Source organism: Eptesicus fuscus, chromosome 9, assembly GCF_027574615.1.
Source record: "Eptesicus fuscus isolate TK198812 chromosome 9, DD_ASM_mEF_20220401, whole genome shotgun sequence".
In the NCBI taxonomy this organism is placed as follows: domain Eukaryota; kingdom Metazoa; phylum Chordata; class Mammalia; order Chiroptera; family Vespertilionidae; genus Eptesicus; species Eptesicus fuscus.
The window spans coordinates 16482514-16495276 of NC_072481.1; positions in this window are offsets into that span (position 1 = coordinate 16482514).

The following is a 12763-nucleotide window of genomic DNA, read 5'->3' on the forward strand; positions in this document are numbered from 1 at the left end:
AAATCAAACAGGAAGCCCAGCAGGGGCGGGCAGGGGTTAGGGCCTTAGAACAGAGCCTTTGCTTCTAGGCTTCATTTCCTAAGACGTGATGTGCCACGAAAGCAAGGAGGAGATGGTGATGGGCTTTAATCTGGTTTTGTTTTCACGGTTTGCTCTCCAGGCAGGAGCTCAAGCCCCAACTGTAGAGGCGAACAGCGGTGCTGAGCCAAGCCGGCTCCTGGCCTGCTCCCCTTTGGGCTCAAGGGTTAGGCTTGTCATGATTCTAGGGCTGAGCCAGGGCCTGTGTCAGGCACAGGTGGAGGTGAGAGTGTGTTTTCTGTGGCCCAATCAGTGTCCAACCCAGAAGCTGGGTGGGGCTCTCTCTGGGCTTGGGTGGAGATCTTTGTCACCAGGCTCAGACCAGTCTACGACCAAGGTCAGGGCTCATCCTGGGATCAGGAACAGGGAGAAGCAGCCTTTGGTCCCTCCCAGGACAGACCCACCTCAGGATTCCACCTTCAGCAAAGTGAGTCAGGCTGCTGGGCTGAGAGCCACAGACCTAAGACTCCTGGGCTACTGCAGAGTCTCTGGTGAAGATGATGCCCCTAAGCTAATGCCCAGAGTTCCTGGTCTACCATCAGGTGCGCCTTTCGGGGATGTGACCTCCTATCTCCCCTGCATGCCCCCACCCGATGACCTGCCCTCCAGAACTATGCACACATTGACTGGCTCCTTCCATTGGTCCTGCTCCAGGCTCTGGAGTTTACAGAGGCAAGTGGTGGGGATCAAGGTCTCACAGTGCCCAGGGCTCTGTCCAGAGATATGCTGATGAGCTGGGAAAAAGAGCCCAAAGCCCTCTACTGTGGCTGGTTTCAAGTTGCCCACCTACATTGTGAAGAGATTCACAGCATTGGCTCTCCCAAGCTGGTGGGATCGAGCTCCAGCTCTGACCCAGGGCCGCCCCATTGCCTTCCTCAGGCCCAGGAAAGGAAGGGGGCCCTGCCAACTCTCAGGGTCAGGGTGCCCTTGAGGCTTTCCTGTCCTGTCCTTCTGTCTGTTGGTGGGAGGTGAGGGTGATTATGATTGTGGCTGTAGTTGACTTTGTGGTTGTGATTGTGATGACTGAGGCTTCAGTTGCTACCACTGGCCTCCTCTCAGTGACCAGGGAAGTGTCAGTCAAGGAAATGCCACTGTTCCCCTAGGGAAACTGCCAGGAGGTACCCAGGAGAATGAGGGCCGATTAGGGCCTGGGCTCCTCAGGGCTCTATCATAGCTCTATCCAGGACAGCGGAAACCCGCTGTGGCCTAAAGCACGCAGGTCCTGCCACTTTCCCCCGCCCCCTTGCAGTGATGACCTAGCTGAGGACACAAGAACCCAGTGTGGGGGGAGCCCTGGCCTTATCACCACTGGATCTGTACACCTGCCCACACTGTTCCCATCTTCTACTTCCTGATTCATGCCTGAGGACGAGTTCCTCCTCTTATCAAAGGACAGCCCTTACTTATAATAAAATGCCACTTTAAAAAATATTTTTTAAAAATATATTTATTTCAGAGAGGAAGGGAGAGGGAGAGAGAGATAGAAACATCAATGCTGAGAATCATTGATCGGCTGCCTCCTGCATGCCGCCTACTGGGGATCGAGCCCATAACCCAGGCATGTGCCCTTGACTGGAATTGAACTTGGGACCCTTCAATCCACAGGCCAACGCTCTATCCACTGAGCCAAACCAGCCAGGGCTAAAATGCCACTTCTTTATCTAGTTGACTTTAACCTCATCTCTTCCTCCCACCCCTGGCTCCTCATGCTCCAGCAACACTGGCCACTTTTCTGGGCCACAAGCTTGTTCTTGTTGCAGGGACTTGGAGCCCAACTTGCCCCAAACTCCACACGCGTGGCTGGCTGCTCGTCCTCCCAGCTTTAACGTGAAGAGTGCTTCCCTAAATCCGCTCTTAAGGGGCTCCCCCAGTCCCTCTCCATCGCATCCTCCTTGTGTTTCCAGCCCCCCACTTACCTTGTCTACTTGTGTGTTACTGGTTAGAGTGTCTTCCCCACTGGATTGTAAGCTCCATGGGGTAGGGCCCCCACTCTCTGCTCTAATGGGTACCTGGTTGGTGCTAAATAAGTGGACATGGAATGAATGAAGAAATGTCTGTGCCTCTTTACCCTTTGGTCTCCCTGGGCCACTGATAGCATCTTGGTTGAATGTCAGGTTCCTGCTCTCCACTGGGTTATAAAGGGAAGGGGCAGTGTCCCCACTGCTCTTGGCCCGAGTATGAAAGAGGGACCAGTGCCGACAGGGGCGCTTGTGGTGGGGACAGAAGAAGTCCCTGGGTGATCACAATGGACTTTGGGTCTTGCCAGGGTTGAAAGGTCTGGCTGCCCCCAGCCTTGGTTTGGTTTTAATAAAGAAGGCAGCTTCCCTTTCAGCTTTATTCCATCATCACCACCAGGCATCCTTACCGTGTGGGCTTTTGTTGGCTTCTGGCTGCCCTGCATTCAAATCCCCTTTCTTTTTAGGGAGAAGCCCCCACTGTGTGAACCTTTGGACATCATAGCCCCCGCTGCCTACTACTGAAGCTGGAAGGGACCACAGACCCCTCCTCCCACACTCTAGCAGATAGGACAGGGGCACCCAACCTGGGCTCTGCCAAGTGGATGATGCTTCAGCCCAGGGCTTTGAATCCTGAGTGAGTGATGCAAAGACAGAAGGGTTTAGACTTTGCTCAGAAAGGTGGCCTTTGGTAGCAGTGACCAATGTGGTGTCTGACGGTGACTGTCGTGTCCAGGTGTCTTGCAGTGGGGTTTGGTCTGTCCATCGCTGTCACTTTCTTTGTTCCTGCCCTTTATGTGAGCCAGGATCTCTGGGCTTTGTGACCAACCTCAGAGCTCCCCAATATCTCCTTTCGCTTCGTAAGTCAGCCACAGTCAGATTCTATTGCTGCACTCAAGACTTCTTGTAACCACCTGCCTCTACCACCAGACATTGCCATTATCACCATTTCCATCAGCCCCAAGATCCAACATCCATCAAACTAGCCCCATAATCCTCACCATCATCTTCCATGTCACCGTGGTTGTTACCTCAAGCACCAACAGCTTTAACCATCGGGCTCTCAAACTGTATTTGTCAGGGGTTAGAGCAGGAAACAGAAACCCCCTTGGTATTTTTAGCAGGAAGGTATTCAATACAGGACAATTGTTGGAGAGGCTCAATGAGCCACGCCTCCAGGAATGACTCCTAGAACTCTACACAACTGACCCACCAAGAGAGCCACTACCTCTGGAGCTGAGCTGTGAATTCAAGAAGCTTCAATCCAGGGGTCTGGGAGCTGCGTTTAAGAAGCTGCTTTCACCGCTGCCACTGCCTCTGGGCCATCTGGAAGCTGGAGAGAACGCTGGACACCTGACGCCAGAGAGCGGCTGCACAAACACCTCCTGTTATTGCAGCCTTGCTAGCGGGCAGAGATAGCCAAAAGGGGGCAAGAAAAAGATGAAAGAAACTTAAAAAACAACAATAGCAGCAACAACCAACACTTGCATCGTGCTTATTGTGTGGCAGGTACTGTCCTATCGTGTCCCTATTTTATAAATGAAGCACAGAAATGACTGAGTCTCACTTTAGCTCCCAATCTTGCCTGAGTGGATCTAATATGCCTGCTCCACGTGCACACGCTGTGAGGAAGGGAACTGTATTTGTTGGCTTTCCAACCTTCTCATCTAGGAGGGTGGGATGGAGGCCGAGAGCCCAGCCACAGGGTCATCACTGCCGCTGTCACCTCTCCGTCAATGCTAGGATCTGCCACCACCATCAGCCATCACCTTAACCAGCACCAAGTCAATTACCAGCCCCGTCACTTCCTCCACCGACATCAAGATCTGACAGAGCTGTCATCTTTTCCATCACTTGACAACGTCACCATCCATGTCATTACCACCACTGCCGTGATTATCCCCATTACCGCCAGCCCCAGCAGCAGGGTGGTGTCAAGTGACCAATGAAGTCACTTCCTTGCCTTGGCTCTCCCAGAGCTAATTGCTTAATGAGATGGTTGTAGCTCTGAGCTATTAGTTACACCGCACGACTAGGAAATCTTCCCGGGCTCTGACAAGCCGGGGATGGTTTATACACTGGAGGGGTCTTCAGCTGTGACTGTGAGTGAGAAGGTCCAAGACAGGCCTCATCCATCCCCCACTTCTGTGGTGGAAAAAAGCAACGTAGTGTAGTACGTACAGAGGGCTGCTAGTCAGCCTAGGTCAGTGGTCGGCAAACTCATTAGTCAACAGAGCCAAATATCAACAGCACAGCGATTGAAATTTCTTGAGAGCCGAAAGCCGACTTCTGCACATGGGCCACGAAGTTTCAGTCGCACTGTATGTGCGCGCCCGCACGTGGTGTTTTGTGGAAGAGCCACACTCAAGGGGCCAAAGAGCCGCATGTGGCTCGCGAGCCGCAGTTTGCCGACCACTGGCCTAGGTCAGACAAGTGGCTTCACCTTTGTGGGTCTCAGTTTCTTCATCTGTAAAACAGGAACTATAAGAACTATCTTATAGAGGAATGTGGGGATGAACGGTGATGTAAATAAAGAGCCGGCTACAGTTCTCAGCGCCCAGGAGGTTCTCAAATGGAAGTCGCTAATATCTTTTATTTATTTTATAAAACACTTATACAGGGTGATGTAAAAGTAGGCCTACAGTTATGAGTACTCAAAACACAGATAATTCTTGTATTATTATTTATTAATTATTGTACTATTTTCCATACGAACAACTGTAAGTCTATTTCTGTCCCACCCTGTATAGTTCTCACTTTGTGCCAGGCATTATTCTGAGCACTTTACACTTTTCAGTTCATCAACTGACACTTCATGAGAACCCTAAGGCAGTGGTCGGCAAACTGCGGCTCGTGAGCCACATGCGGCTCTTTGGCCCCTTGAGTTTTTAGCAAAGGCCAACTCAGGAGTACCCTAATTAAGTTAATAACAATGTACCTACCTATGTAGTTTAAGTAAAAAATTTGGCTCTCAAATGAAATTTCAGTCGTTGTACTGTTGATATTTGCTCTGTTGACTAATGAGTTTGCCGACCACTGCCCTAAGGGATAGGTACCCATTTTACAGATGAGGAAACGGGGGCACAGAGAGGTTAAGGAGCTTACCTAAGGTTACACAGCTGGTTAGTGACAGAGCTGGGATTCTGACACAGGGAGTCTAGCTGAAGTCTGAGCGAGAAGTGGTTGGACTCGGGATGGACAGGGTAGAGCCAACAGGACATACATATGGATTGGCTGAGACAGGAAGCGATGCCACATGGATAATGCCTGTGAATCGAACTCCTGGCTTTTTTATATGATTAATTGATTACTTTCTGTTTGAAGAATCCTTGGTTTGTCTGTGTGTTATGTTTTTTTTTTTTTTAACTTTTTGTTGTTAATCCTCATCTGAGGATATTTTTCCATTTATTTATATTTATTTTTAAATTTAAATTCTTTATTGTTTAAAGTATTACATATGTCTCCTTTTCCCCCCATTGACCTCTCCCCATCCATTTATTTTTAGAGAGAGTGGAAGGGAGGAGAGACAGAGAGAGAAACATTGATATGTCTCACAATGATTGGTTGCTTCCTGCACTCGCCCTGGAAAGGGCAGGGAATGGTGCCCTTGACCGGAATCGAACCCTGAATGCTTTAGTCAGAGGATCTATGCTCTATCCACTGAGCCAAACCGGCTAGGGTGGTTGGCTTGTTTTTGCTCACTGCACTTAGTAGAGTGCCCTGCACACTGTAGCTGCGTTGTGAACATTTGCTGAGTGACTGAATGAAAGAGATATGGCACTTGGTAGAACTTGGTCCCTGGTCTTCCAGCTCCATGCCCAGTGCCTTTTCTTCCTGCCAGGTTTTTGGTGAGGATCAGAAGAGATAGGGGCTGTGCAAGGGCTTTGCAAGTAGCAAAACAGAGCCCACAGACTGGTCATTACCAAATAGCAGCGCAATAAACGCAACTCAGAGTCAGTGTAGCCTCTAGCCTGCTCTGTCTGCAAGGTGGACACCCTGCCAAGCCAGCCTGGCACATCCTCCCCTGGGGAGCAACCCTCCGCCCCAGAGTCCAAGCTTGGAACAGCTGTGGGTAAAGGGTAGGCACATGTGCCCAATCTGATGCCCTCAGACCCCAGGGGCCTGAGCCAGCCCCCCCACCCCTCAGGTGATGCAAAGCAGATGTGAAGGGACTAGGACTCCATGAAGGTCCCTTTCACTTTCCTGGCAGCTCGGCAGGCCTCACTCCAGGGGGACTCCTTTGGCAGGGCTCTCCTTCCCCTAGGCCAGCGTCGTGGGGAAGGAGTCAGCTGGATGCTGACTTCCGGGGACCTTCACCCTACCTCATCCGTGCCCTTGGGCCAGTGCCTGCCCTGCCCTGAGGTCCAGGGTCTCCATCCCAGGCGTTGGGGGTGAGAGTTATCCTTGGTGCTGCTGTGCAGGTTTGTTGAGGTTGAGTTGGGGCCTCTTGTGATGCTCTCTCCTGGCCCCTCTACGTTTTTCTCTCCCAGCCCTTAACCCAGTTCCTAACTCTGTACTTATTTGTATGATTAACTACTTGGTGTCTGCTCTCTGGGTGCAGGGACAGTGTCAGGAGATACCCAGGACCCGGCACTGTGCTGGTTTGTCCAGGAGGCACTCAGGAAATGTCCAGTGAACAAATGACAGCACTCTGTAAACTGTAAACAGGGGTGATGGAAATGTTGAACTGTGACAAGGGTACAATAACTGCTGTCTACACAGCAGGAGTCCGCCAGCACATGACTGTGGCTGGGTGGGGTGTAATCTGAACAGCCTCCTCCCCACTCTGTCCCACCCCACCCCTAACCCCAGGACTTGGTAAGACTGAAAATAACAATAATAACAGCAGCTGTTTCACCCATACTACCTCATTTTAATCTGCACAACAAAATCACGAGGTACTGGCATTATTCCCGTTGTAGAGATTTAGAAATGGAGGTTTAGGGAGTTCAAGGAATTTACCCATCTATAATAATAAAAGTGGAATATGCTAATTAGAACAGACGACCTTCCGGACGAAGCCGCGGCAGTCGGGGGCAGAGCCCCTTGCACAAATTTTGTGCATCTAGCAGGCCTATTAACAGGCCTCTAGCAGTTAATAAATGGTGGGGCTGGGACTCAAACCCAGATCTGTCTGAGGTCATGATCCTTCAGAGGGTTAGCAAGGACACTCTTGCTCTTCTTTTCACCTTTAAACTTTTAAATCTTCCCCATATCCATCTTGGCTTCTTCAGACTCCCTGCTCCATCCTCAGCCACTTTGAACAGGGTCCTCTCAGAGCCTCAGCGTATCCATCTGTAAAATGGGCACACTAATCTCTGTCCATTTTGTACCAAAGGTCCATGAGGATGCTCTCTGTACATGGTCAAGGGCTGGGTCAGGTGAGGCAGAGGTAGTGGAAGACACTGCAGGGATCTGCCCGGGGCCACCCTGAGGCGGAGTGAGTGCGAGTGTGTGTATGTGAGGGTGTGGGTGAGTGTGAATGGAGACCCGCCTCCACGAAACTCTTGGAGGTCAAGAAAAGTTTCCTCTGCTTCCAATGTTAAGGCTTCCAGTTTATTAAATAAAAAAAGTAAAAAGTGTTGCATAATACATGTTATATGTTAAGTGTTTACACTTAACAAATGAATGCTTCTAATGCACACAAACACAATGCAATATAATTGCGCTATTCACAAGATAATTACAGGAGTTATAGAAAATATTAATTCATGCTGCACTGTGGGGGGTGTGGTTGGGTAATGAGACACAAGTTTCAAGTTGTCTAATGAGCGGCTCTGTGCTCCTCTCCATTGCGCACCTTTGTCACTACGCGTTGTATCCTCATTTGGGCTTCCCAGTGGCCATAAGACCCTGCGCCATCTGGCTCCCTCCTTCCAGCCCCCCGCCCCCTCCCCCCAGGTTGTTCATTGCTCCTTGAACCACAGCAGGCACAATCTTGCCCCAGGGCATTTGCACGTGCCTTGCCCTTTGCCTGGACACTCCTCCCTCAGATATCCTCATGACTTACTCCTACCACATCTCTGGTCTCCTTGCACCATCCTATTTAAAGTTGCAAACCATTCCCACATTCCCTATTTCCCTTCCTATCTTTAATTTTTTAGCCCTAGGACTTTTCAGTATCTCATACACCACATACATGCACACACGCAAACTCACACACTATATTGGTTTCTTTGCTGCATTCCCAGGGCTGCTAACAGCTGGGACATAGGAGCTGCTTAATAAACATTTGTTGGAGGAAAGGATGAATTACTGGCTGTGTCTCAGTCTCCATCCTGTGCCCTCTGTGTGAGGCCCATCCCAGTTTTCTGACCTGGCTCCATGCGTTGTAGGATAAAGCTCCTTCATCTCATGGGGGTCGGATTCTTGGACCCCAAGGAGTCTCCTGATGCTGCCATCTCAGAGGTGCTGACTTAAACCAGCTGGATGCCGTGGGTCTCGGACCATTTTCCGCTCGGATTCTGGGACCCTGATACTGGCCCCTGGTGGTCAGCCTCCTGAAGTTCATCCAGTGGTGGGGAGACCTCAGAGTTACTGTGTGCCAGGCCCTGCCTCATTCCCTTCTTATTCCCATTTGGTGGATGAGGAATCTGAGTCATAGTCAAGGGGGGGTTTGTTTCCAATGGCTCACTTGATGAAGTCCCTGCAAACCTCTCTTCCTCCCTTTATGTTCCTCATTGAGGCTTAGAATTCATGTGTACACCATGCAGGCTCTCCTCTCCAGGCACTTGCTCATGTGGCCTCTACATGGAGTGTCTTTCCCCCATCTCCCTGTATGGGTCTCACCTCTGCTGCCTCATCCTTCCCCAGGAAGCCTGCCGGGAGCCCTGGGCCAGGTCTCACGCCTCCTTTGGGCGCCCAAAGCTCCTGTAGTTCCCTCTGGCAAAGCACCGAGGGAAGATGAGGGTGGCAGGGTGGGGGGACAGGAACCACTTTCGCCCGCTATCAATCTGCCTTACTAGGCTGTCAGCACCTTCAGGCAGGGACTAGTTTGTTTTTAAAATCTTGAATCACTCATTGGTTTATTAGTTCATTCGTGAATGTTTATTGGGATCTATTCTGTGTTCTGAGACCAAGTTAGAGCTCTGGAGACACAGCAGTGAAGAAAGCAGACTAGGTCCCTGCTCTCAGGAAGCCCACAGTCTTAGTGGGAGACTGGCGCTTGACAAGTAAATCAGGCCAGACAAACGGGGTTGGCGCTGTGGAGGGGATTCATAGGGATCAAGACGGAGGATTACAGGAGCTACCAGTGCCCAGTATAGGGTCTGGCACCAAAAACATATTGGAATAGAGCTCAAAGGTCCCAAGGCCAACTGCTCTTCAGAGCAGGGCCACCTGCCTCACTGTCCCTCTCCTGTCCAGCGAGAAGCCCTTCTGGTCAACTTCCTAGCTGTGTGGGCCTCGGAAAACGCCTTCACCTCTCTGTGCTTCCGTTTCCTCATCTGTAAAATGGTATTAAGTGGTACCTACCTTTCAAGGCTGTTCCAAGAATTAGACATGCTAACGTCCTAAAAAGGGCTGAGCCCTGAGCCTGGAATACAGTCAGTGCTCAATACATGGGAAGGGAAAGATGAGGATGAAGAGGCTGAAGACCAGGAATGTTGGGAAAGTGTTGGCCCCCCTTAACCTTGAACATAGGGGCTCTGGCCCCCTCTGAACCTTGAACATAGGGGCTCTGCTCAGCCTGGGTGGGCAGTTTCAGCAATGGCCACAAGGTGACGCCTGCATCCCAGTTATCAGGGCGTCAGCAATTCTTAGATGATGAAACTGTTTGGGGGCCAGAGAAGCAGATGGACTCCTGCGGCTCGGGATGAGTTAGGGTTGGGGTGGGGACTTGCAGCTACTTGAAATCCAGCCTCTCTCTCCCTTTGGTTTTCTCTTGGAGTTTCCCTGTTCGTTTCCAGGCACACCCGCCTTCCCTTCAACTCCCCCAGCATTTGTGCCAAGGCTCCTGCTAAGTAAGTCCTGCTTCATGTCCACTTGATGAGGGGCCCCTTGGCGGCCCCTCGGCCACCTCCTCCTCCCCTTCTCATTCATGAGCCAGGCAGGGGGAATGAATCAACACTTCCTGTGGGCCTGGCAGGGTGCGGAGCCAGAGGAAATGACCCTGTTCCTGTATGTAGCATCCTGGAGGTGGAGATAGGACGAGAAACTACAAGAGGGAAATGGAAGACATGCAGTAGTTACTTAAGACTTCCTTCCCATCTGTATGTTCAACACATACGAAATATTATCCTCATTTCACAGATGTGGAAACTGAGGTCTAGGAGTGTTCTATCCCATGTAGACCCACCTGGCTTCCCGTATGCCAGGCCCTTTCACCAGCAGTGAGGTGTGGTTCAAACTAATGATATTCATAAATTCGTTCAACTGAGCTCTGCAGGTCCGGAGAGAAGCAGAGCTGCCCCTGCCCGGGAGCTGGCTGTCTGGAGGGAGAGGCTGGCAGGGCAGCTTGTCCTTGAGACCTGTGCTGGGCACAGTGGGGACCCAGAGAAAGCTTTTGCTGGTGCTACCTGACAGGTGGGGGGCGGAAGGGAAGGAAGGTGTGACTTTGTAGATTCCTTAGGAACCAAGAACCTGCTCAAGTATAATTTTTAAAAAGGAAAAATCCTGGGCCCTAACCGGTTTGGCTCAGTGGATAGAGTGTCGGCCTGGGGACTGAAGGGTCTTAGGTTTGATTCCGGTCAAGGGCACGTACCTTGGTTGCGGGCTTGATCCCCAGGAGGGGGCGTGCAGGAGGCAGCTGATCCGGATCAATGTTTCTCATCAATGTTTCTAACTCTCTATTCCTCTCCCTTTCTCTCTCTAAAAATCAATAAAAAAAAATATTTTTAAGAAAGTAAAGTAAAATCTTGGCCCTCATACAAATAAAAAGTAAACACATGTCAAAGATTTCCTTTCGCTCATTCACCGACAAGGAGCCAGCAAGATGCTGCAAATAGTTCAAATGAGAATTTGACTGCAGGTGTTTACACTCTCTACTGGACAAAATTCCTTTGCACGGCTGTGAACAGCAATCACTTGCATTGTAATCTGTTTTGAACAAGTTACCCCTATTCCTATGGAATTATAAAGTCAGTCAAAGTAATCAATCTCACGCACCTTTAAAGGATCAAATCATCATCAGCAGACGCCTAGTGGAAAAAGCCCTCCTCTGAAGGGAGAAGCAGGAATCTCTTTTTCCTTTTCCGAGGCTTTGCTATGTTTTCTTGGCGGCCCCTCTGGAATAAGTCAGGTAAATGCTGTTCCCGGAGAGAGACTACTCCCCCTTCGTGCATCATCCCCTCCCGCATCCTGGTGACAGACTCCTAGCTCTCTCTAGTAGGAGCCGGCCAGTCGGTGCCCGCCAGCAGGTGGCGCTGAGGCAAACCTCAGCAGCACCAGAAGACATTCTGGGACTGGGAGCTGAGGGGCAGCTCCCAATTTTCCACCATTGCCGGCTTCTAGGAGTTAGGTTTTATGATTTCACAATTTCCCAGTGCCATTTCCCCGAGTGGTTTCACCTGGAGCCATGAATTCAGCCATTCACCGATTCAGTCCCATCAATCATGTTCCTGAGGGTCTCCAGACAGATCTATGAGTGTCAAAAAATCGGTCTTTGTCTTCGTTTGCCTGCCTTTGCTGTCAGGACTCAGGCTAAATTCTGAAATCTCAGGGTCTCGCTCCACCTCTGCCCTGCCTACCAGTGTGTCACTGGAAAATTCACCTCATCAGAGGTTGAATAAAGGCATTACTTCTATAACCTTATTTAAAAAAATTTTATTTTTATTGATTTCAGAGAGGAAGAGGGAGAGGGAGAGATAGATAGATAGATAGATAGAGAGAGAGAGAGAGAGAGAAACATCAATGATGAGATAGAATCATCGATTGGCTGCCTCCTGCATGCTCCGCCTCCCACTGGGGATGGAGCCCACAATCTGGGCTTGTGCCTTGAGTGGGAATTGAACCATGGCCTCCTGGTTCATAGGTCTACACTGAGCCATGCCGGATCGAGCTATAATCTCATTATTCTCATTTTCCAGGTGGGAAAGCAGACTCCTCCTCTTCTGGGGCTATCTTGGCTGTGTGTGTGGGAAGGCTGTGTCTCCGTCCTTCTTGCTGCACCCTGACAATGCTGAGGCCCGAGGATGGCTGGGTACCACCCAGACCTTGCCATTTCTCTGGTCTTCACACTCACAGAGGCCTGCAGCAGAAAAAGCACCTCCCCAGCTCTTCCCAGGTCTAAAAGTTCTCCAGAACGTAGTGGGAATAACTACAAGCTCAGTCCCACCCCAACTCAGTAGTCAAGGTTCTCTGGAGTGACCTCACTTCCCTATTCAGCTGAGCCCCCTGCTCTGGGATAGGGACAGCTGGCCCAGGGATGGGGATTGGCAGGCAAGGTCCCAGTAAGGTCTGTACTGGGACACTAGAGTGGTGGTGGGGGCTGTGGTGTGGGGCCACCCAAGGGTGCATTTATCCCACTAGGGACTGGGCAGAGGTCCCCAGGAGGGTCCTACCCCGGCTTCTTGGCACTTCTCTGCATGCTGGGCCCAGGATTGTGGGAGAAAATCTTCCTCCCATCATGGGAGATGTGGAGTGAAGTTGGGTGAGGGTCCCTGCCCCCACACCATGACTATAACATCAGGAGGACAGAGGTCACCACAATGCTGTTGCCAAGCCCATCAGAAATGTCCCCAAAGAGGAATCTTTGAGAGAGAAGAGCGGGACTATTTAGGAAGTGGACCCTG